Here is a 23,271-nt window from a genome sequence, read left to right as displayed (position 1 = left end):
GAGAGAAAGATGGTGACATAATCGTCCTTCCAGTAGAAAAATACAAGAATAGGCGATCAAACGATTCAAAAACCGTTGCCAATATGAAAAATTAGGTGCCGATCTCACTTTTGGGTTCTGCGCAGTAATTCTGTGCACAACGTGAGACCTATTGTCCAGGGAACAATAACGCAATCACACTACGATTCCTTAAATGCGTTTAATGTCCCATTGCCTATCAGCAGCGGTTTAGAAACGCTCCTTCACCGCTAGCGTTTACGAAAGGCTTACACGAACCACTTTCGTCAGAGAATTGGCCGCGAAGACAGCAAGCGATGTCCGTGTGGCGAAGGAAATGGGGATGTTTATGGTTTATGGGGGTATAACGTCCCAAAGCGACTGAGGCTATGAGAGACGCCGGAGTAGAGGGATCCGGAAATTTCGATCACTGAAAATGGGGATGTGGCTCACCTATTATTGGATTGCCGAGTGCATACAACTTCAGGGCCCCAATGAAGAGAGACTTGAGACTTGAGTGCTCTTGACAAAAAACCCTTAAGTCTACCAAAGCTATAAGGCCGTGTCCAAATTGTGTACTCCAAAAGCGAGCACTTGTGGCGTTGCTATCATTTCTTGAGGACAGCGGCATAATTGGGAAATACTGGTTTGGTAGAATTGGATTCTCAGTGTTAGATGTCTTACCTCTCTGTCAGTAAGTGCTTCAAAATGTTTGTTGTTTCCTTTTGCTGTGTTTGCTGCAAACAAGCTTATTTTTGTTTTATTTCTTTGTTAGTGAGAGTTTCAGTAGCTTTGTTATTTACTTTTTCTGTGCATACGCGAGATAAGCTTATTTTTGTTATGTTCTTGTTTTTTCATATCTCTTATATACATTGTATTGTGTACTGTTCTGTTAACATTCGCAGCGTTTATGTTCGCTCATTAATATTACCTCTGCTGACGCTTGTGCTGTTTTCTATGTTGTATGCTGTTTGTGTTTGTGTTATGTTATGTTGAACTGTGTTTATCATCGGACCAAGTGATTCCTATGAACTGGTGAAAAGGTGTAGCCAGAGCCGCTATGTGGCACAAACGTGTCCTTTATTGGTCATGTAAATAAAAATATTATTACGCCTACTAGGAACTTGCCAATTTTTCTGAACCATTCAACTATTCTTTCTTCTTTTGTACGGAACACGCCGCACTTTCTTCAAATATTCGTCTCTTAATGACGCAGCTATTATCCCAGCGGATAGCATACTCGTTACACTTGATGTCGCCGCTCTCTACACTAATATTTCCATAAATGAAGGAATACACGTGCTCTATAACGCCTTAGCTCAATATCCGCACCCGCATGAAAGTGAAATGCATCTCTCGCTGCTTCACATGGTACTCACGCTCATCTAATTTGAGTTCCGTTCTTCTTATTGGCTTCATGCATTTGGATCAAATATCGGCACAACCTTCGGACTACGAGAGAAAAACCGCTCGTATACCTGCGTTACTTAGACGAGATTTATATTATGTGCGAACACGGTTCTGATAACCGAAAGGCTTTTGTCTCACACATTGTTTAATTCGACTCTGAAATTCTATTTACATTACACTACTCCAAAAAAAGTCGTTTTAAGCGACATTAACGGCCATTTAGAAAAAAGGCAGCTTAACACTCTCAGGTACACAAATAAATCAGCGATTGGAAATTCAAAGCAATAATATTTTTCTTTTCATATGACCTCTAAAACAAGAAAACAGACAATAAGCCAACTTATATTAAATGAAAAAAAAAGATATGAGTTGGGACACATGCGTGCCTATATGTACCTCAAGGGAGTAAATTTGCTCCGGCCATAGCCACCACTTTTTGGCGCTATGAATCTCTGGAATAGAGTGTCTTGCCGTCACAAAGCCCATGTGTACCCTACAAGCTGTGCAACAATTGAACTGAAGGTTATAAACCATCCACTTCGCGTAATCCACGTAGCGGCTGCCAGAGTAACCTTCGTGCGTTTGGCGTGCTGCGCCTACGGTCTTCGTGAACGCCGCAAGGAGTCAGAGCGTCGGCAGAAGAATTGTGCCTCGTTGACGGCTATGAACACTAGGGATAACAGAACGCTCCATGGCCTGTTCAAATTCCATCGAGGTGAATGCAGACGTATTAGCCTTTTTAACTTGCAGCTTATGGTAGTAAATCTATTTATTGGTCATTCTCATGTAGAAAAAACATTAAGTTGACACCTAGAATGTTCTCATTTCTCTGTTCGTGGTTGCGAAAGTAGTTGGGTGTACGTGTGTGTAATATATACTTTCTTTTGCGAGTGTGTCAGAAAATAACTCATCGAAATTCATCACTTCAAAGATATCGCAATATTTCTGACATTACCTTTATCTTGGCGTGGCACAAACTTTACTTACCCGTACTCCACTCCAGCGTTATTTATGAATTCTCTTGCTCTGTGAGAATTTTTCCAAGTGGTGTTCTTTGCGGCTTACATCCTGGGAATGTCAGCAGAGCTATGCGCTGCAGATCCAGTTTACCTGATGCGTTTACTCTAGTGATTGAAGGCTCCTGCTTATCTAGGAGCTCAATGACAATCTGTGGTCCAACCTTATCCATGTCTTCCCCCAAGAAATCCGAATCCTAACCATGGAATTGTAACGCGGCCTTATGACCGCTGTCATCGGCTAAAAAAAAAAGTTTCTCTCAACGTTAAAAATTTGCGCCTGCCATCCTCTTACGAGGTAAAAACGAGCAGTTAGAAAATGGAATAATTGGGTAGCTCAGAGACTCATCCTAAATTAAAAAAAATACCAATAATTTCTTTCTGTCACATTCGTAAACTCGAAAGGGGCCAGCTTCGATCATGTGCATGAATTCAACGCAGAAACTAACTTCGCTTATAGTACATAGGGACACATATATCCTAAGCCATTTTTTCTGCTACTAAATTCCGGCATGCGCTGCGGGAACGATTGCTTTTCTTTTGTCGGTAATTAAAAGTCTCAACAAACCTATTTCTGTCACGGTTTAATTAAAAACATGCAACAAATGTAACAAATATAGACTTACATATTCGGGCGAAAGCCCTTGCTCTCCTGCAGCAAAACTGCCTCGTTTTGAGAATGCCGGTGCCAGTTTTACCGCCCTAGACCTAATTGTATGTTAAAATCAGCGTGTACCTTAAATGTTGAAAACCGCACTCTACAGGAAACCTACTGACAAACAGGAATGCTTATGTTTCACTCGCCATCAAGGAGGGCATATCTGTAGGAGAGACAACGCACCTGAGAAGAAGAAAAAGTGCCGATGACGGCGCTTATTTTAAGCACTTCCACTCACATAAAAACACAGTAATTGATAGGAACCACCTTTGGAACATCCTCAATAATCTTTTCCAATAAACAACCATTCTAAAATGAGGCGATGTGCATAAAAACGAACAGAAGTTAACAGCGAGAGGCCTCCTGCACTTATAACGAAATACACGAAAACCCTTTAGAGCATAAACAATACTCAGCCGAAATACTATGCACCCTATTTTAAATAGTAACGATCGTCTCAAGAAAGCATTTCGCGACGCACCAAGGGTAACATACAGACGCAACAGAAACCTGAGAGATATCCTAGTACACGCATGGCTCCATAAGAAACCACCGCCGACAGTAGGCTCAAGCCCTCGACCTATATGCAAGACATGCAAGTATTTAAAATCCGAAACTACTCTTAGAAACACGATGATGACTTTATCTTCGACGTAAGGACTAGCTTCAAGTCCGCACCGTCTAATGTTGTCTAAATACTTCAATGCTCCTTTTTTTTCAGTGAAAATATATTGGAGAAACCCGGCAATCGATATGCGCCAGACTATATCGACTATATGTACTGAGTGTAGAGAAGGCAGTGTCGGAGCATTTTATTCAGTGTGGTTAAAACTTCGATAAAATTAAACTACTCTTCTTTCAGTCACGCTTCAAATCTGCAAGGGATTTAGAAGATACAGAGAGGCATTCCTAATACACACTTTGAAAACCTTGCAACCAGCGTGGATCAGCCCCAGGTACAGTATGGTACACTATTTATGGGAACATGCGGTCGCGGGAAGGTGACTTTCCACGAAGCGCTGCTGCGGAAAGCGGGAAAGAATGCCGAGCTGATTATGTTCCGGAGGTTTTTTCGGCATTTTGTACCCTTGTATGGATCTCACTTTTCACACCCGCAACACATCGACTACCTCTTTTCGCTGCTGAATTGGCATTTTTCATTGTGTGGTCGCGTTTCGTGCGAAACAAGCAACATTTTCTCTGGACTAGATTAACGACGTGTGAGTGACTTGGTTCAAATGTCACTCAACGCGTACAGTACACGTTGAGTGGTGGCCGGCGAGTGGTGGACCTCACGATGCTTCCTGGCTGTAGCACATGAATATAGCGGTGTCGCAGGGATCAACCATAAGACTTTAGAAGCAAAATGTGTGCCTGCGTGCGCGATAGCAAGATGTGCGCGGCAGATCGCAATGGTATGACCCATAAATTTTTTCTCGCTCATCTCTCGGTTCAAAGCCTAGGCTAAGACAGCTGCAATTTCTTGAACACGAGTGCCTGTGTTCCTTGTCTAATGAGCAATTACAAGCAATGTTCAAGAAATAATACATTGAAGTTTCGAGCCCCCAAATAGCTGCCTAATGCGTGAAAACTGCCAGATAGGGCTATACTTATTTAGGTTATCCGTATGTGTGGAATTCACCTGTACCAGGCGGGATTGTCAAAGGATTTTTTCTCTCCATGTTTATGCGATTCAGTGCGCCAAATGGACATCCATTTAGATTAGCAATCGCCCACTACGCAACATTTGGCGTTGAATGCTTTGTTTCTGACTGCATCCCACGCCTTCTTCTTGAGCCATACTTGTCCAGCCAATTGGTTCGACTTATTTCGCTTAGCTTTGTCCGGCCGGCTCTGCAACGGCCTTTCCGGGTTCTTCTACATCCCTCCTATCACAAGCGCGTGGAGTGCGCAATTACCTTCGGCCAGCAACCGCGACGGTAGTAATAACTGTCAGGCACGCGTTGAGCATTTTGTAGGCGTTCTTGTTTTTTCACGTCTTCCTTCCCCTTTTTTCGGTTCTTCCCAAGCCCCTACTACTTTTCCAAAGTATCTGAGCGATAACGAACTAACGCAACTTCTTCGGCCAGGGGCGCGATTACGGATCAGTCTCAATCGAAATTGTCTCAAAAAGTATATCATTTGGCTCTCTCCTATTGGTCGGCGGCCATTTTGATTTTTTTCGTCACTGACTGACGTCGTAAATGGCGCAGAAGTGGTGACGTTGGCCATCTAATTATGCGGGCAGATTGAGACGATTTTTTGAGACTGGAAAAAGTAGTATCAACACGTTTGAGACAGAAAATGGCGGCTGTTTACATCGTCGTATACGCGTGTGACCGCGCGAGCAACGGTGTCGGAGGGTGCATGAAGACGACTTTGACGCGCGGGAGAATTATTTCGAGGAGACTGCGCAGTGTCTGTGCGACGAACTCGCCGTTGAACTGGGAAGTGCGCGGGTGAGTGCGCTGTCAGTGGAGCGGCAGGTGCTGTGCGCGCTGCGCTTCTTCGCCTCCGGTGGGTTTCAAGGCGCCGTTGGAAATGAAGAAAACGTCGGCGCAGCCCAACCGACTGTGAACAAGCCTTTGCGGCGGGCAGCGGAGACCAATGTCAACGTTGGGTAACAGAAGGGGGGTGTTTGCTTTCCGAGGAGACCCGAGGAGAAGGCGGCGGCGAAGCAGGGCGTCCTTTGCCTAAACGTTCGCCGCGGCAGCATCTCCGGCGTCGTCGGGTGTGTCGATTGGGCACTCATCACTATCAAGGAGTCTGGGGGCAGTGCTGCGAACGAGCCGCAAGCGGTTCTACGCTGCGGACGTAATAGTGAGTATACCTCGGCCACTGTTTTTGACCGCATGAGTTCAAGTGCTACAAGTGCATGAGCTACAAGTGCGGGCCTCGGCAGCGAGAGTGAGTACGGGCTGTGCTTGTTTTTTCTCAGATCTGTGGCGCGAACATGTGCATCCTGGCCGTGGACTCGCGCTGACCCGGATCCTTCCGCGACGCGTTTGTCTGGCGGCATTCCGAGGCGGAGGAAGGCCTGCTGGACGACGGTGATTTTTTTTCTGGGTAAGCAGTAAAATAGCCGTGTCACCCGTCGGGCGAACTCAGTCACATCTATTGAGCTCCAGCACTATGCATTTGGCCGGATCTGCTAAAGCTACAAGAATCAGTCTGGACAGTTACACAAATGCAGACACTTTACAGTATGATACAGTGTATTGCCACCCTTTCCTTTTGTTAAATATAATTGCAGCAGAAACACAGGACATATATTACATTGTTGAAATGCATAGCCTTTCTTGTTGAAGAAACCAAAGCAAAATGCACCTGACAGCGCTTGTGTTTTGTAGGCAATCATAGCGCATCATTTATATGAATATGGTGGTAAAAGACTGACCTTACAGTAGTGCTCACTTATACATCTAAATCCTGCATGTATGTATGCTCTTGAATGTCATATTCAGCAAAGCCTGGATGTGGGCTACTTGGCGTGAGTTTTCTACTGTATAGCAGAGTGTCCTGTAATGCTGTTGAGATCACTGAGAAAGGACATGCTTAGCTGCATCATTTTTTGTTATGCAGGAGACTATGTCTACCCACTGGAGCCATGGCTGCCTGCACCAGTTGCATGACATTACAGACCTGACTCAGCAGAAGGCCTGTACAACACGCCACATGCTTTCACACAATTTGTGGCTGAGCGCTGTATTGGTGTGCCGAAGAGCTGCTTCCGTTGCTTTCAAGGACACCGGATGCACCAGTGCCAGTGGAAGTGGACAGTGCGCATCATCACCGCACGTGCTGCACTTCACAGCCTCTGTTTGGATGTGCCCATATCAGCAGAGGGTGCAGGCGACACTACCTCTGACTCAGATAACAACGGGCCACCTCTAAATGGTGGCTGCCTCGTACAGACGGGATCCCTCCTCACCTGCCTCCTGAGAAGAGCATGCGGTGCTGTACTTTTGGCCTCTCTAGGACGACCCGTCTCCAGAGGAAGGCGTACCGAGGGATGGTGCAGCGGCAGTTGTGATGGAAAATCTAGCGTCCAGAGACGACTCACCATGCTGGCATAGAGAGTCATATCAGGCACTCTTCCCCTGTTGCCACTGTCATTTCCTTGTGTCATTGCACAACACACATCTGCAAGTGTGTGAGCAATTGTGTGATGTGGTTGTGCCCTTGGCCAACCTGTGTGCAGCGAGAAGCTAGCAGTGACAAACAAGTGCCCCCCACCGGCTGCCACTTCATTTTCAGTGTGTTTGTTAGTATATCTTCCAGTCCCTCAGCAGCGTGTTGCACAGTCTCTTCCTGAAGACGGAAAAGGTGTTGAAGCAGCTCGCCCAATTTCTGAAAAGCATCATTTTGAACTCTCTTTTGTCAATGCTTATGTTAGCCCACCTGCCCCTTCTCTGCTGTCTCCTTCCAGCTTGGTGGAGTGCCTGTGGTCATTACCTGTGTGACGAACATGCATGAACCAAACGTGTAGTGATGGAATAAGGCATGAAATATTTGTGATGCTTGTTGGAATCAAAAAGCTGTTTTTTATTGCATCATACATTCAGTAAGCGCGTTTATTTTTTTAGGCACAGCATTTGACACGAGTGTTTCTATTGCAGAAAAGGCAGTGTACATACAAGCATACTTTACCTTGATGTACAATTACCGTATGGCATTTCTGAGTGCAGTTAAGAAAAAAAATCTGAAAAATTGAGTTCAAAGTGCATGTTTTCTTTCATACAGAGGCTACCTGTACAATAAATATGGCATAGTACAGTGTACATGATGCATTTTCCGGACTACAAAACATTTTGGCACATATAAGTAGTGTAAATACCAAAGCTAAGCTTTTAGCGTAATGGTGTGTGGCTAGGGTTTCGCTCTGTGCTAAAAGCTGTACCTACTGCAAGGAAACCGCTGTACAACAATGCATAATAAAGATTGTAAGGTGCAGTGGCTACAATGACTGCTGAATGACTAGAACATCTTCACTGATAGACAAAGATGTGTAAACATCACAGACACATCATCAAGGAGATGGTGTGTGATTAGAGGTTAGTTTACAATCACAAATCATGCAACACCGTTACTGGAAATGCTCTACAGCTCTAAGAATATACAGGCAGCTCCATTGTGGGAAATTTTGAGCACTCGGTTATTGCCCCATAACTGACACCTAGCTTGGTTTGCGTAACACAGGGCTATGAAGTCTTGTCCATGATGACACGAGACGGTGACAATGCCGAATGGCCGGACAAGCTCCTTGTGCTATCATATAATATGTGTGATAAGTGCAACTGCTTTCAAGCTACTTTTCGCCTAGGTATTTAATGTCCTAGTCATTTTCAACTGGCTGTTCCCTTTCAAACTGGAGTGGCCTGTATACAGGGTGTCTCAGATATGATGGACCATAATTTAAAAAAAAAAAAAACAAGTGGTCTTCCGACCTGAAAGGAAGTGCATGTTAGAAGCTATGCAAAGTATTTAAAGCCCTTCAAACACTGCCCTCACCAAACCCAGTTATACCAACATCACTCCGCCTGCTGAGCAAAATACAATATTACACATCACTGCCCTGTCCTACCTACCTCACTGCCCTGGATCATATGCAATTCAAGCGCTGTGTACCAGCAAACATGAACAAACTTGCTCAACTTTCTGCCCAGTTGCAATTAGCCTCTATACAAGCAAACTACTTCTTTCCAGGTTGACCCTGGATCTACTACATGATCAGTAAATAACGTTAATGGAACAAGCTCGTTCTCTCCTCGGTGACAATAGCAAAGTTATCAAGCCAAGTGCTTCCTTTCTCTCTAAACAAAGTGGAGCATAAACATCACAATTTCTGCATCTTGCACAGGAAAAAAAAGAAACTACGGCAACAACTGAACATAAACCGAACGGAGCTACAAAAATACAAACGGAACATCAAGTGCTTAGCCCGATGTGGGCGGCAACACTTGGTTACGAGGCAGAAGAGTGCTGCCACAGAGGCAGGCCGTGTCGGCTCTCATTTCCCGCACCGAGATTGCAAGCTATCAGCAGCTGCACCTGTCTGTCGGCAGTTGCTTCTATGTGATGATTCATGGTTTTCTGGTATTTTCTAAAGAAAATAAACAGAACCACACGTCACTCGGTGATCGATAGGCGCCGACCGAGAACACAGACTAAAGTTGTCTTCGTCGATTTTCGAGCCGAGCGCTGCTTGTAAGTTGATCTCGGCAGGCCCGTAGCATTCACTGCCTTCAATCAGATTTTTCTGCGCACTTAAGACATCCGCAAAGTACCTTGATTTTAGACGACACGCGAAAAAACAGGAACTAGCCATGGAATCAGCTGTTTTCTTGCAGGCCGCCATGTTCACGTTATGCCACTGCCAGCGCGCCCTCATGGCAAGAGAAGTTAACCTGCAGCAAATTTAATTGCAAAACTGAGAATACTTCTAATTTTTCCTCGTGTTGTTGAGATTGCAACACAGTTTACTACCAAAATAAAACATTGCTTGTTTTCTTCATTGCGTTTTTGTTTATTTTCAGACTAACATGTTCACGCTATACCGCTGACAGCACACCTTCGCGGCAAAAAAAGTGACTGAACAGCAAACTTAATTGCAAAAATGAAAACACTGGTTCTTTTGCTTGGTGCTGTTGGGTTTGAAATACAGTTACTTAGCAAAATAAAACATTACTCGTTTTTATTCACTGCGTTTTTACTGCAAAACATTAGTCTACGGTCCCTTGTCGTGCGATTAGTGGTTTCGGGGCGGAGCCCACCGCCTCCTTGCTCCGCATTGGCCGATTCGGCGGTCGGCATTTCTCGGTGTCGTCATTTTGACGTCACTGTCTCAATATTGAGACAGTTTTTTGAGACTGATCCGTAATCGCGCCCCAGCTCGCCAAGTGCTCTTATCTTCTGTGCGGCAGCTCTTCTTTTATTCTCCCGCAGCCTTCAGCATCCTCTCGTTAAAAATTGCTGCACTCTAGTTAAATCACTGCGATTAGCGGCCCACTAAACCCTTAGTCGTCGCCACGCTAAACCTCACTGGTTCAAAACGCAAAGAAAGCTTTTATACAGGTTGTAATAGAACATCCGTGCCGTTATGTCACTGATCTTATAGCATAGTTCTACTTTTTCACTCGAAGAGTGCAGTCAAATTCCGACTAAGAGTGAACTGAGGCGGCGTAATAGTGCAAAGTGACAGGTTGTGTGAAATTTATGCTTATATTTGTTACTGGCGCATATTTTTCTCATGAACTAGAGTAATAGTTCGCCAACTTTTTTTGGGCCTTTCATTTGTGTGTAAATGGACCTTGTCAGAAACGTGCGTGGCTCAGACGTTGCTAAAGTCTTTGATATACTGATATTCCGCTTATTGTTGACATTAAAAAGAGAATAAATGTCTTCCTGTGTTTTTACCACAGCTGCTGATTGTCACATGCGAGTCGGAACTATCGGCACAATCCCATTACGTTATTCAAAAGCGTGAAATTTAAGTGAGCGCAGGAGTAAATAATAGTTTTAGTATTTATTTTGCGGTATATCTCGTGTATTTTAGAATGCGTTTTGTGGAAGCGGGAGAATACGGTAACGCAGCACCGAAGCTTTTAATATATAAGTTTTATGATGGAAAACCAAGGAGCACTACTGCAAGAGAAGCACAAGTTTAGATAACAGATCATAAGGGCGTCATAAGTTTCCGTTTAAAACCAGGCACCCTTTCTCCTGCAAGGTTCGATGAGGTAACGCTTTTCGGGGCAGTTTCAGAAAAGCATTACTAGGCATGCTATCTGAACAACGGTACTGTTTTTTTTGTTGTTAATTTCTGTTCGAACGTAGCTGAGCCGAAAAGTTAACGACGCGGATGTCACTAGGGTTATTGTTTATGCGCCGCAGCAGGCATAGGCGAGTGAGGGTAGAGATGTGTTTAACGATGCAGGAAGTACGCTTCAGCAATGGAAAAGTGAGTAAGAATCTACTCACAGAGAAAAGCGTCTTGAGCACTTCGGCCTATGAAAGGAATGAAAAATTTCAATTATGGTGCACTTATCGGGTGAGTTTCCTGAGAATAGTTTTGCTCAGGGTGTCAGTGCCAAGAAAAAAATAGTCTGTTTATCATCATATTTACTTGCGCGTTGATTCATAAGCAAGATCTATTCCGAATAAGACATGTCTGCACTTTAAATTCTAAACCTGCTCGAAAACACTTTCTAGTATAAAGTAAATTAAAATATCAGATAATGAGGGAACTTTATCCGGGACACCGCTCTTTCATGGCGTTTCACCGTATGTTTTGTACCGCAGGCCATGCACACATTGAGATATTAATATTTTGCCTGAAAATCGTTCTTCAGACTGAAGAGGGAGACTGGTTGACTGGTTAATTCGTTAAAACTAAATAAGTTTCCGAAAGCTTCACAAAGAGAGAGATTTTCATAATTTATACGACAATATAGGCTTATATTTATGACTATATTATTGCAGCGATTTTCGTTGTCGTACTCCTAAAGAGGAGCCGCACTTGGCTATTACCGACGCGATCCGAACTACAAAAAAAATGTTATCTATATGTTATGTAAATACTTCAATGCTCCTTTTTTCAGTAACAATATATTGGAGAAAGCCGGCAATCGATATGCGCCAGGCTATATAGACTATATATACTGAGGAGTGTACAGAAGGCAGTGTCCTCATCCACACACTGAAAACCTTGCAACCAGCAGGGTTCAGCCTCAGGTACATTCTGGCCCTGGCGAAATTTCTTAAAAAGGTCCTGCACATGTCCAAACCATTTCCTAGTATTTCATAAAGCCGCTTTATTGTATCTTTCAGCCTATCCCTGTGCTCAGACCCTTCCTCTCCCCCGTCAATCACCCTTTTCCTCCCTCCTCGTTTTCCCCTTTTGTTCAATTTATCCCTTTACTTTTACCCTATACGCTACACCTGCTGCTAACAATTCTCAGGCACCCTTGGCTTCTGCATTCTTCTTCCGCCCCCTTTTTTTCGTGCTTTCTCCGAATTAGGCCCTATTTTCTCTTTCCTTAAGCTCCCTTTTTGCCTTCCCCCTTCCTCCGACCGCGGTATTTCGTTCCGCCATGCTGCTTAATTTCTTTACCCGACTTTTCAGGTTAACGCAGCTGGTCAGACCAAGCCACCTGTTGAGGTGTACAGTCAGTTTTTCAAGCCCACATTCGCTATCTCTCGAAACTCGACAACGCGGAATTCCTTTCTCCTGAGCTGGCCTTTTTCGTTTCAAAGTTCTGAGGTCAAATGGTTAATCCTTTTTCGCAGCCGTCCTGCCTGAGCAACATTCACCCTCCCCATACCAACACGCTTCACACTTCACGCCCTCGTCCTCAACAGCAGGCGTTCCTCCTCAGAATGAAGACCCTATTTAAACCCCGCAATTGACGAATGCTTCGGCCGGACAAATGCAATCCTCTTGTCAAAACGCTCGCAAGCACCCTGAGGCTTTCTCTTCCCTTATTCACTTTGTGAGTGTCAAGAAACAATCTGCCTACCTTCTCTCTACAATGGCTTCCAAGTGAAAGTTTCACATGACCATGATGTCATGACTTCTTTACCATTATATCAGTTAGGTTTCTCATACGTTACTTCAGTGTAGTCTACTGACTGTAAGCTCAGTACTGTCTTCGGAAACTGGCAGTACAGCAAGTCCGTAAGGCCACAGGGAGTGGAGAAACGCAAGCGGGGACGGAAGGTTGTTTGCGACCGGAGTAATCCGGACAGGATTACTCCTGCTCCGGGGGAATATAGCGGATGAGATAAAAGCGGGGGGAAAAGGGGGAAGGGGGATGCAATGCGCAATGGGCACATGCTAGAGGCGCCTCTCCGCTTGGGTGAGATATATGCAAAAGGGCGTGATCGCATCCTGAAAAAAAAAATTGCAGTGGCATAGCTCGGCTATGCCAGGATATATGTAGCGACAGGTGCGTTTCCCTGGCTGAGCTTGTTGTGGTCACTGTATGTTTAGCAATGAGAGACATTGGGTATACACACCTTTTTATTTATTTTGCTTCGCAGAGACGAAGACTGCCCGGTTATCTTTGAAATAGCATGCAGCGGTCTCAAATTTCTCGATACAGTATTTCGATTCTGTAGAGCCTGTTTAGTGTACAAGCTCTATAGTAATTCCCCATTGTGTAGTCTGGATGCGAGGGTCCGAAGCTAAATTAACGTAAAACTTTTCTTTCGTACACTGACTAAGAGAGTCCTGTTTCCTGTCGAAATCACCCAAAGTCACACACAACTGTGAAACCGTGCCGTAGGCTGGCATACACGTGGCAACCACATCAATCGTCTGCTTGACAGATGTTCCCGGTGCCACGTTGACTCTTTGGGTGATAATGCCGCTTTCCAGAAGCCGAACACACCAAGCTTCACCATTATTCACCGCTATCGAAGGGAGGGAGATGTCTGAGAGTGGTGATACCTTGTTTCACGAACACACAAACTCCAGCGTCATTATTTGGTTTCAGCCAGCTTCCAGGCGAGAACCAGGATCGGAAGAGTTAATTTTCTCTTGTCTATACCGCCGTTTAGCAGCGGTTGCACTCTCCCTCTCTGCATGCATGTCAAACGTTGTGATACAGACGCCCACTACGTCTCCGCCTTTTATACGCACTCCTGCGCATGCGACGCGCGGTTCGGGAGATAGTGCGGTGAGGGGCGAGGCGGCGACGAAGAACGCGTCACTCTGGTTGCGATGGTATCGGCGCATGCGCACAACTGCTGATCCGCGTGGCGTCACACTCGGCCTTGACGTTGGAGCGGGTGCGCGGCCGCGGTGACGGCGAAGCGCACGCCACATTTTGCTCCTCTTCGGCTTCCATGGTAGCGGCGCATGCGCACAACCGGGCTCTCCCATGTACCGCGAAATGCTCGACTGGTAGCCGAGTGTAGCTCCCGCTGCACATCCCACATCCACATGTGATCCCACATGTGATAGGTGCTTGCCAGATGAATATCCTGTTTCATTATTTATTTAAGAAAGACACAGCGGCGAAGGAAAAAGAACACAGTGAATGAACGGAATAGCGCTTGACCTGCTCCCTCACTTCGTCCGTCTTCGCATTTTTACGCTCCTTTGCCTTTTCTAAATTTGCACCAAAACGCCTAGCAACAAGTACTTCTCATTATGTATTCCACGCAGCCGCAGAGCCTGATGCTCAAATGTTGTCAGAATCGCCGTGTTTTGTGCTTGTGACATCTACCTGTGAGCTGTGACTGTTTCTTATTCGAATCACTGAGGAGTTGGAGCTCTGGGGAGCCACACTCGAGCAGTGCAGAAAAAAGGCGCCCAATTTTCCGAGGAAGTACAATGTAAGTTGGACCAAAATCTGCTGAATCCCGTGATATGTAAAAGCAAACTGTCATGTATCTTCCTCACAGCACAATAACCCAGATATTGTAATGTTAAGAACGGTTGTAGTCATTAATAAGATAACTGTACAAAGCATTTTGTTCTCAGCAGCTCTATATTCCCCCGACTGGGGCGGGCTTTTTGGATGGGGAGTTGACTGGCCATACTTCAAGCTGCTTGACGACGGCATGAGCAGTCAGCGGATTATGTCCACCACGGCACATTTCATTCGCCCAAGGCGGCGGCAGTGTTGCTGGTGGCACTGTTGCTGAATGGCCGGCCTCAGGGGAGAGGGGGTTAGGATGTTGTAGCTAACAGCATTATACGCATGATCAAGGAGTCCTCCTTTAATCTGTACACTGCACTGCATTCTTACTTAGCCTACCTCTTCAAACCCTGAGAATTTCTGCATGCTACGTTACAGCCTAGAGCCTGGGAATGACTCCAATGTTCATCCAGACTGGTGGAACGCCTGCACTGGCCATCACTTGACTTGCTGCCGCTTCTGAACTATGTGAAAGGTTGTGGCTTCTTTCCTTTTGCTATGCCAAGATTCCTGAGTGACCACCATGTGAGGAGCGACGCAAAAAGGCACCGCCAATCATCTGGTGTAGCAGACCGGCAGGCGGATATAAGGTCAAAAATATTTGAGTTTTTCAAGTCGAAACATTCCTGATATTTTATACAAGGTATAAAATGAATAGTCCACGTAGATAATCACATGGATAATCACATGAATAATCGCCGTGCTCACTGAGTCAGTGGTGATCTAAATTTTTCGGGCGATCCACATGCACCACTGAAATACCGCGAATTTCGAAGTTTGCTGAGTGATGAGCTCGGGATCTGATAGATGGCACTGGAGGTAGCAGTGAGTAAGAATAAAAAGTGAAGCAGTAATAAAACAAGGTGAAAATTGCAGTAAATTTTGTTTTTATTTGCTAGTGTGCGCGGGAAAAATTTGTTAAAATGCTTCAATCTTCGGCACACCCAACAGACCGCGGTGGTGCGTCTGCAATGCGCAAAAAATACTAATCAGTGATCATTGAAATTGACCGTGGCGCAGCAGTGCATTTGAATGGGCACTGATAATTTCGATGGCATTTGACTCAGTCGGCATTGAGACTGCCTCATGTGACAGGTATATGACTTTGGTTCGCGGTATTTTCTTATCATGGGGTTATGGGTGTTTGACCCAAAGCGACTCAGGCTAAGAGGGATACCGTAGTGAAGGGCTCCGTAAATTTCGCCCTCTTGCGGTTCTTTAACATAAACTGACATCGCGCATACACGGGCCTTTAGACCTTCGCCTACATCGAAATTCGGCCGCCGCGGCCAGGATTCAACCCGCGTCTTCCGAATCACTAGTCGAGCGCTATAACCACTTAGCCACCTCGGTGGCTGTTTATTGTTTCTTTATTAATCCAGGACTACAGACGCATATAATGCACTACAGCGCAAATTATCGAAGGCTTGAGATAGGGATAGTACACAGCGCTAACTTTCAACTAAGTTTTTCTAATCTATCATCGAGGCATATACATACAAGTGAGCACACAAAACAAAAATAAGAAGACTAACGCCACTGTATCCTAATGATATGTACTCTGAAACACACTTTGGCATACAGGCGTAGCTTTGCTTGAGATCGATCACAATTGGCTAACGTGCAGAAGCTGGATAGACGCGCGCTCGATCCCGGCCGTGGCGGTCGAATTTCAATGGAGGCGAAATTCTAGAGTCCCATGTACTCTGCGATGTCAGCGTATGTTGAAGAACCGCAAGTAATTGAAATTTCCGGAGCCCTTCACTAAGGCGTCCCTCATAGACTGAGTCGCTCTGGGACGTTAAACACCCGTAAATCAAATCAATGTGCAGAGAGAAAATGTGACGCATAACTAAAGAAATGCAGCAACACTTATATCAGAGCCATAACGCAAACAGTAGAAACAAGTAAGAAGTAAAAACACATCTACACTGCAGCAAAAAAATGTAATATCATAATTTATGCTGTTTATTAGGAATGGCGATCAGAATTTCATTTTTGTGTTGTGGTCCACATCTTCTGTGTAAAAGCTGCATATTTGAAGATCGGACCAAACTGTGGCCTTGAGACAGTGTGAGGCGTCAGGATTATTCTTTTATACATACTGAAAGGGGCACAGTAACAGCATGCCTGCGTTGCCCCCCGAAGTAACTGCAGTGACCGCAATGCAAGGGGATAGCATGCTTTCAAAGGGGCAACGCTGCATAACAGCGGAATCAGTCAACACAGCATGATCGTCACATGCGAACTGAGCTGTTTCAACGACGATTCGGGTAACCGAAGAGGACGAACAAGAAAAACAAGACTTCATTGGAAGCCCACGTAGTGGAAAGCCTAGCCTTAATTCCTTTCAAGCTTTCAATATCTGAACCTTTTCACACTTTCATCTTTACCAAAAATGATTTATTTTCTTGACACTGTGCCCCTTCCTTTTATTTTTAATAAGATTTTCTTAATTACCCGTGATACATTAGTTGTGCGGGCGAGGTCTTATTACTAGTAAGATTAATAGGTTATTTCCTCCCCTTTGTTCTAGTATGATCACGACCTCGAGTACGCGGGGTTGTCCACTTCACAGTTATCGCACTTTGGCGCTCGCTTGCAGTCAGTGGATTGGTGTTCAGTAGCTTCGCATTTGGCACAGGTCTGGCAGCCACTACAACTCTGGGATCCATGGTCAAACCTCTGGCACTTGAAGCACCAGCGAATATTTCGGATTTGCGGTCGGAAAGCTAATTTCATATAACCAACTTCCATCGATTCAGGAAGTTGCCTGGAGGCGAAAGTCAGAAATAAGTGCGTTGTTGGTGTTTACTTCTCTTTTCGAATTTATGTGCGTTGCACATCAGATATGTTTTGGTCTCTGAGGCTCTCCAAAATTTCTACTTCAGCGAGTCTGAGGAAATCGTGTTCAGCGATTACGCCTTTGACAGTCGTGAGGGAATGATGAGCACTGATTGATAAAGACATGTCTCCAAAGGTCACAATGTTTGAGAGTTTGGAATACTGCACTTTGTCATGAATCTGAAGGACTATGTTGCCGTTGGGCAAATCGAGCACTAAAGGCCGAAATCTCTGCACTAAAGGCGCAAAGCATCGATCAGAGATTTGGAAACTGTGAAAGCAGAGATGATTTGCACTTTCCTGTCTGTTACTTCACAATCGACCACATATTAGATTGAAAAGATTTCGTTTTTGCAAGAACTGGGCGGCATCGTGTCTGTGTTCTTATTTTTGAGGGCCATCATTTCTTGAAGCAAATGAAGCCATAGGTGTATTTATTCGGTCACATTTGCAGCTCCCCACCATGAAGCCCAACACGGGGCGGAACAAGAACTTGCAAGTACTGCCCACCCCAACTGCACACAACGAGTATAACCAAATCTTAGGCAACTCTCGGCAGCTACAAACCACAAGGTTAACGACAGCCGCCAGGAAAAGAAGAAAAATCAAAAAGGAAGGAGAGGACAGAAGAGTTGTGAGAAGAGACAAAATGTGAAATATGTAGAGGAGAACAGGAAAAGGCGCCTGCTGATTTCATCCGGTCGGGAAGCTGGGGCCAAAGCGATGTGTTGCCTCCGGGGAGAGGCCTTAAGAGTCCTGCTTCCTCACATTGTCCGTCATCGCATTTTCGCGCTCCTTTGCCTTTTCTGAATGTGCACCAATACGCCTAGAAACAAATACTTCTCATTATGTATTCTATGCGGCAGCAAAGCCTGATCCTCAAATGCTGTCGGAATGGCCGTCTTTTGTGCTAGTGACATCTACCTGTGAGCTTTTACTGTTTCTTAGTCGAATCACTGAGGAGATGGAGCTCTGGGGAGCCACACTGGAGCAGTGCAGGAAAAAGTCGCCCAATTTGCTGTGGAAGTATAATGCAAGTTGGACCAAAATCTGCTGCCTCCCGTGTTATCTAAAAGCAAACTGTCACGTACCTTTCTCACGGCACAATAACAAAGATGTTGTAATGTTAAGAACGGTTGTGGTCATTCTCCTATCATCGAGCGCCGCAAGAGAAGCATACCGCTCGCGTAAATCGCACAGCCAGCTGCTGCGTCGCTTCCCTGTCCCCTTTTAAGTGGTAGCACATCTTTCTAAAGGACCTGTTCCTTGCTACATGGAACGCTTGAGAGCGCTGCTGTTGCGATGTGCGAGCGGCCATGTCACGTCGTATTTTTTTTTGTATTTCGCGGGCATCTGCAGTGAGCGAAAAACAGCTGATACGTAACAGATGAATTAAAAACTGTTGAAAAGAAAGTTTTGCGGACCTTTCTACAACTTTCTCATTGTTATTTTTCGCCAATGTCCTTTGCTTGCGAAGTTGGTTTATTTGTCTCAAAGTATTATGCACTTAAGGACCATACAAGAACAGTGTGACTTGCTCTATACAAGAACCAGCAGCATGCAATTGGTCGCGTCGTCTTAGAGTGCCTCGACGTATTTTTAAACCTTGGCTAAAGTAAGCTTGGACTCCCTGTATTAGATTTCAGTACCAGCGTTCTGTTATTGCTCTAAGGTTCTCTGTAAAGCGCTGCATTGCCTCCTTAGAATTACATGCCGGAATAATATCACCAGCATCAGCAAGAATCCTTTCCCAGCTATTCTGCACAACCAAGGGGACTTTGCTTTAAGGAAAGACCAGAAGTAGGGCCTAGAAGCACCGCTTAGGCGACATGAAGCGAAGCAGCGCAAACTTCACACAGGACACAGAAAGGGAAGTCTTGACACTGGCCCTGTTTTGGTCTTCCTTTTCTGCGTGCTTTGTTAAGTTAGCCCTGTTTTGCTTCGTGATGCGCCACCAAACTAACCACAGCTGTTTTATTCAAGCTCACATCTTGGTAGCACAATTTAAATACACCAGTAATCAACAGGACTGGAAGTAGAAATACTGTGGTAAATGAAAATGGGAACAAATGGATTTAAATGTTTCAACCATCTGCAGTTTCCAGCTCAAAGGACGTCTGTTACTGTGCCCAACGTTGCTTACCCATTTACCCATAGAGGGGAGAGCCGCCGTACTAAAGACAACGAACAAATGTGCGTGCGCCATGTCTTAGGCCTGGAAATTTAAATATGAAAAGGAATTTTCGCTTGAACAATAATAATAATAGTTTATTTCCATCACTATGCAGTGTTGGAGGTAAGGGAATAAAAGCGGTTAACGCTTGACAAGGTCCCCACCCCCGTACAGCACGTGGGCAGTGGCATGCGACGGCACTTCACACAATCACCAATTAGACGGCACTTCACAAAAAAAAAACACAATCACCAATGTGTGTAGAAAATCAATAAGGGTTAAAGCAAGAACAATAAAAGCAACAAAAAAGAAACAAAGAGCGCTGTTATAAAGATTGGAAGAAGAGCAATGTTCAAAGTATGAATACTAGGAAAATGTGGCTTCAAAAATAAAGTAGTCGAGGAGGTCAGTTTGTTCTCACTACAGGTACTACACAGTGTGGTTTGCGACGGCGTGGGTATGTGCACTGAAATAACTGAATCGGGGCTAAGTCAGATATATTTGTTATGCATCTTCTTTGTTATATTTTATAGGTGCGCAATAGTTTTTAAGCATACAAGTTGAAAACATTAATGATCTTGTGCGTGGAAAATAAGTTTTTAGTTGAGCATCTATGTGCCAGGTTATGAACAATTCTGAGGGCCCTGTTTTCAAAAACAGCTAGTTTTTTCAGACTCGTACTTGTAGCAGTACCCCATACTAATGAACAGTAGTTTAGATGTGAGCGAAATAATGCACGATACAATAGAAGTTTTACCTTTTGTGGGAGACAACATTTAAAACGCGTCATAAATCCTATGGCTCGAGATGTCTTTAATGCTATATGATTTATGTGATCATCCCATAGCATATCTTCAGTGAATATTACGCCAAGCGATTTAAATGACTTTACTAACTCAATCTGGTCTCGGTTGTAACGTAGTTCACCGAATTCGCTGCACTTTTTGTTTTTTGGATGAAAAAGTATTGCCTTAGATTTTGTCGCATTAACTGAAAGAAGATTGTTATCGGACCATGTCTTTATTTTTTCCAGGAGTATGTTTGCATTTTTAAGTAACTTACTACCAGAACCATCGGATAAAAATAAACTGGTGTCATCAGCATAAATTATAAAGCGAGCGTTGTCTAGAACACTAATGATGTCGTTAATATACAGGTTGAAAAGCAATGGTCCAAGAATACTTCTTTGGGGCACTCCGCAGGTGACGGTTCGAAGAGTTGACTTGTAATCATTTATTTGGACATACTGTTTTCTATTGGACAAGTAAGATTTAAGTAAGAGTAATGCTGTACCTCTAATTCCATAACATTCAAGTTTTTTCAACAAAAGGCTATGGTTTATGCAGTCAAATGCTTTGCTGTAATCTAAGAAAATTCCCAAGACAAGGTTCCTATTTTCAAAATTCCTCAATATATATTCCTTCTAGTGCAGAAGAGCAAGTTCGGTTGACCGGTTTTTTCTGAAGCCATACTGGCAGTCGGTAATTATGGCGTGTTTATTTAAAAAGCTTTCAACTCGTTTAAGAATCAGTTTCTCGAACGCTTTAGAGAAGACGGGCAAAATACTAATTGGTCGATAGTTTCCAAAGCTGTTTTTGTTTCCTTTTTTGTATATGACTGCTACTCTAGCAATCTGCATTCTTGCAGGGAAGGTGGAAGTTTCTATGCATAGGTTGTATATGTACTCCAATGGCGCAGCGATGATGTCGATGACATATTTAACTGAACGAATCTGGATATTATCCGCATCACACGAGGTACTGTTCTTTGAGTCACTAAAAGTTGACAAAATTTCTCTGGTAGAGACAGGTTCAAGGAACAAAGAAGGTGGGCGCATGTCAATGGATATGTGAGATATATCAGCAGAGCGGTTCAACGCAGGAGTAAAATGCTTATTAAACTCTTCTGCGAGACGGTTACCTGTGTATTCTATGCCGTTGTTAGTAATTTTATCGGGATTACCAGCCTGTGAAACGTCAGAGTCAAGTGAGCGGATTTTACGCCAGAGTTTATCAGGGCGATTAGCTGTATCTGCGAAGTAGTTCTCGTAATACTTCAATTTTGCCACTCGTATGTCAGAGTTTAATTTATTTCTATACTTCTTGAAGCGGTCAAGAATAAGGAGATCTTTGGTGTGAATAAATAGCTGATATAGTTTGTGCTTTTCTTTAATACGCGTATACAGTTCGCGTGATATCCATGGCTTTCTTGTTGTTTTTGGTCGCCTCTTTAATTTTGAAACAAAGTATATGTTGTAAGCATCAAAAAAAGTTGTCTATAAATAAGTCATAAGCGCTCTCCGCTCTAGTCTCTTTGTATACAACGGACCAGTCCACGCCTAGAATATGCGCTCTAAATCTATCTAAAGCTCCTTCTGTTATATACTGACACATAAATTTCTCACGAGGGTCACGCTTCGGAACGTCCTTCTGACAAAACAAATATATGCCCATATGATCACTTATGTCACAGCATGTAACTCCTGAGTGAGTAAGTGGATAATCAATATTTGTTAAGAATAGATCAATGCATGTTTGGGAATTGGGAGTTATACGGGTTGCTTTGGTTATCATATTTGTAAAGCTATAACATCTAAGTAAGACATCAAAATCCACACTGCTGCTCCTTGAACATGACATATCTATGTCAAAATCGCCTCCAATGGTTACATCATATTTATTCCTAATTACAAAGCCTAAATAAGATTCCATTATTTCAAGAAACATACCCATATCACCAGACGGTGGCCTGTACACCACAGACATTAAAATGTTTTCTCATTTAACTGAAAAGATTTCAACATCATCGAACAGGAAACACAAATCGTTTAAAATTTCACACTGAAAGTGGGAATAAACAAGTATGCATACACCACCTCCACGAGAAGTTTTTCGATTTAAAGAAAATGTTGTAAATGAAGGCAATTTAAAGGTATCGCTGTCGGTCAGCAGGTCTCCTAGATCATAATAACATCGAAAGGGAAGCCAAAGCTACTTAATGAAATACAGAAGTCATCTCGCTTGTTCCTGACTGACCGAGCTTTCAGATGAAAACATTTAAGTATTTACGGGCTTTTCAAGTCCAAAGAAACGCTACTACTGATTTCGCACGGGAGAGGGTTCGCGTCCGGTGCCATCATGCTACTATGTCACTGCATGCAACATTCACAAATGGTACCTATTCACGGCACAGAATCAACAAGGTCACTCTCATCTCGAATGATGTGTACAGAATCACCTTCCCTTTGGCGAACAAGCACCTTATCGTTTGAGCACCAAACAAACCGGAAATTGTTTTTCTTAGCCCAATCTTTCGTTTGCAGAAGCAGCCATTTCGTTCTTCGAGTCAGGTTTTCACACAAGTACATGTTTCTGACTTTCTCCACCAGACATTTTCTTTTTTGAAGCCATTGGTCTCTTTGGGCTTGTCGTTGAAACCGCACAATAATGGCTGGTATCTTCTCCATTTTTGCAGGAAGCCGGTAACATGCCTCAATGTCACTCTCACTGAGTTCTGCAATATTAATTTCTTTAGCTACTTCGTTAACTTTGGCTAGGAGGTCCTCATGTTCGGTTTTAGAAATGCCATGAATTTCTATATACTTTTTCCTGCTTCGGAATTCCAGCTCATCCAAGTCGGTATTAAGCTATTTTAAGATATCAAGATATTTTAAGCATAAAAAGACGCACCCAAATGTGTGGAAACGTCACCAATTAAGGCCAAGAAAAACGTTTAGTGTACAATGAA

General features: G+C 43.9%; 1 long non-coding RNA gene across 1 annotated transcript; it reads left to right on the top strand.

Annotated features, from left to right (window-relative positions):
• The first annotated feature begins 5,782 nt into the window (after positions 1-5,782).
• LOC144123092 (uncharacterized) lies at positions 5,783-7,193 on the top strand. The gene is made up of 3 exons (XR_013313002.1): positions 5,783-5,901; positions 6,020-6,147; positions 6,664-7,193. It is a non-coding gene; the product is annotated as an uncharacterized LOC144123092 (long non-coding RNA).
• Positions 7,194-23,271: the final 16,078 nt, after the last annotated feature.

This window comes from Amblyomma americanum, chromosome 3 (assembly GCF_052857255.1).
Source record: "Amblyomma americanum isolate KBUSLIRL-KWMA chromosome 3, ASM5285725v1, whole genome shotgun sequence".
Taxonomy (NCBI): Eukaryota; Metazoa; Arthropoda; class Arachnida; order Ixodida; family Ixodidae; genus Amblyomma; species Amblyomma americanum.
Note: the sequence above shows the minus strand (reverse complement) of the source record. Positions and strands in the feature narration are given on the sequence as shown.